Here is a 3,365-nt window from a genome sequence, read left to right as displayed (position 1 = left end):
CCATACAAAACCGGGCTGGCGTAAGGTAATGTTGACTCACTCACGATCCCGGCCGCCCTCCACTCTCGTAATATTTCAACTTTCGATCGGCCGGTGATGTACGGTACGGTTTGGTACTTATCGGTACGCTACCTGAAGTTTCGATGATATCCATCTGTTTGAGAATATGGAGGGTGTTCGGTGAAGGACCAGTCGACTTTGGTCGACGATGACAATTTTTCCGTTCCAGCCCGCCTAAAACGCAAACTACTACTATCAGATGGTTGTTCCAACACGTTATCAGACCAGTTTATGACTGGTTATTGACAGTAAAACGATCCGCGGATTCCTGACCGGACTGGGAGTCCGAGACACAATTATCATACAATCTCTTGTCTCTTATCTATTAGGCCAGAGGTTCCCAAACTTTTTATTGTACGACCCATTTTGAAAATTTTTTAAAATATGGCGACCCACAATATCAATGAATGACCTTTTTTTTTTTTTACCATACAACAGAAAATTAAACTATTTTATTAAATTTTATGTAATTACGAAAAAAAAGTATAATAAGTATAATATATTAGTAATTTAATAAGTATATAATTTATTTAGTTACTAAAAAAAGTATAATAAGTATAATATATAAGTAATTTAATAAGTATATAATTTTAATGTGAAGGATGTAATTGTTTCCTATTTTTTTTCATCACATCATCGATATCCACTTCTGTTGACACAGATATTGTCTCCATTTTTTCTTGACAGTTGACTTTGACCCATTGACTTTTTTTTTAACCAATTGTCCATAGTTTTACAAAAGTACAAAAAAAATGAATTTATTTAAAACAAAAAGTACTATTTAATATAAAACTGCGTACGTGTATCGTATTCGATGTGCCGCGTGTTACTGAAAATAATCAAAAGTTTTGAACGTCAAGCGACATTCACGTATCTACTAATTTGTTTCAGATAGGTAAATCGTTATATTTACAATAACTATTCAGCAGAGGCGGACTGGCCCGGACCGCTAGTCCGCAATTGCGGACGGGGCCCGGGCTTAATATTATGGTAATTGGGGCCCCCTGGTTTTGTACCTACTAATATTTTTATTACTCGTTAATTCGTAGAGTAAATAGAAATACAAAATAAACATTTTTCTTTTTTTCAAATCTGGAAATGTATTTTTGCTTACAATTTTGATAATATATTATTAAAATCAAGGTGGATATATCTATATATCCACCTTGATTAAAATAACACTGTAAAAATTGTCAAAATAATACTATACCCTCGTAATAATTAAAAGCTATAAATAACCGGGTTTTTTATCAAAATAGTATAATACTCATCATATTAACAAGAATATTATCAAGATATCCTTATAAAATTATCAAATTTTATACGTTATCATTTTATCCAACCGTTGCGACTAAAAAACGATTTATACATTTTTTTTACACTGATTGAAAGCACACGTTGAAATAATTGTTACCGGTGTACTTGAAGTTGATGCAGCTGTATTTCACATTGTGTCATTATAGCAGAATATAGTACTTGATTAGTTGTGTATGAATATAATAAGTATATATAATATAATTAAAAACTGTTAAATATATAGTGAGTAGTAACAATTTGAAAAAGTTTTTGAAGATTTTTGCCCTTTTAGAAATAACAAAGTTACACACATTCTGTGGAAGAATTTGAAGTATATTGTTATTATTTTGTAAGTTGATATTACTTTTTTATTTAAAGAATGTTTTTTTAATTAAATTTGTATACATATTTGCTTATTATTGTTGGAGATTGTTACAAACTGATCCCGCACTCTACGGTAGGTATAATTTATATTTTATGTATTTATATATCTATAAACTTAATGTAAATAATTAAATACCTATTCAATACATTTTTAATTTTACATTTTAATAGTTGCTAATTATTTCCTAGTTTATTAGAAAGAGTGTTGTTTGGAGACTGCTGTTTATATTCATCTGAAGAATTTGATGTATTATTACATTTCTATTTATTAGTTTAATTTTGTAATTAAACATTTGTATGTAAACATATTTACATGTTATTGGTAAAGATTGTTATAAACTGAACCTGCACGCTGCGTTGCTTATAATTTATATATTTGTACGTACATCAATACAATTGATGTAAATAAATAATATATATAATATATGTTTTTTTTTACTACATCAGTATTATAATATAATTCTACTTGTATTTATAATTTATATTTTTTTATATTTTATTAATATATTAATTAACTGATTAAGTTATAAATATATCTACGATACATTTTTTTTACTGAATTAGTATTATAATATAATTCAATTTGTATTTATATTTTATATACCTACTAATTAACATAGATATTTTTATATATATATAAAAAATCTGCTTATTACCAAAATTTGTATTTTTTTTTAAATACCTATATGTATAAGTAACTAGAGTTAAAATGTTGATTATTTTATGTAATAAATAAAATTTAAACACTTAAAAAATATACATTAACCTTTTTTATTTAATCGATAGAACAACCATTTTCATAAGATAATTGTCATTTTAATGAGAATATTTATAATTCAAATTATATTTCAAAATATGATTTTAATAATGGAACTCACGAATACAACAGTTTTGAGTTGTTAATTCAAAAATTAACATTATTATTTAAACAATAACATTGTTGTTGATTAGTATTAATTATGATTATGATGATCAGAATATTGTCACTGTTACAAGAGTTATATTTTCATTTGAAAATAGTAGTTATTAATTCAACAAGACCCTTGTTAATAATATAAGACTGATATTCGGAATAATATTATCGTATTAACAATTAAACATTTATTGGTTTGACAAATATCTTATGGGTTGAATAGTGACAAGATATTCAAACCACAGTTATGTTAATTAACAGAGCTATAAGTTGTACATCTAAAAGGATAACAGAATAAGACTGAGAAATCTCTTTGCTTTAACAATCTAAACACCTTTGATCACAGTAGTGTAATAAAATCGAATCATTAAATTTAACGATTGTACTATCTAATTGCTACGTTCATTTTTGTTGCTAAGATGGCACTGGCCCAAAACATGGGAGACTATGGGCATAATTCTGGTGTAGGTCTTATCAAATATAGCCAGAGACTTGCAGCAGGATTTGTTCCGATCAACCATGTAGATAGAATCTCAGACAACACAGCTGCCGGAGATAGGAGAGGTGATCCGAGGGAGGTGCGAAGGAGAAGCGACTTAGAACTCAGGACAGTCTATATTTCCTGAAAAAGTTTATACGAAAAGTACAAATCTAATCGCAGACGACGTTGTTCAAGTGTTTCGAGGTTGAGATTGTTAGTAGTGGAGTATAT

This window comes from Acyrthosiphon pisum, chromosome A1 (assembly GCF_005508785.2).
Source record: "Acyrthosiphon pisum isolate AL4f chromosome A1, pea_aphid_22Mar2018_4r6ur, whole genome shotgun sequence".
NCBI lineage: Eukaryota > Metazoa > Arthropoda > Insecta > Hemiptera > Aphididae > Acyrthosiphon > Acyrthosiphon pisum.
Note: the sequence above shows the minus strand (reverse complement) of the source record.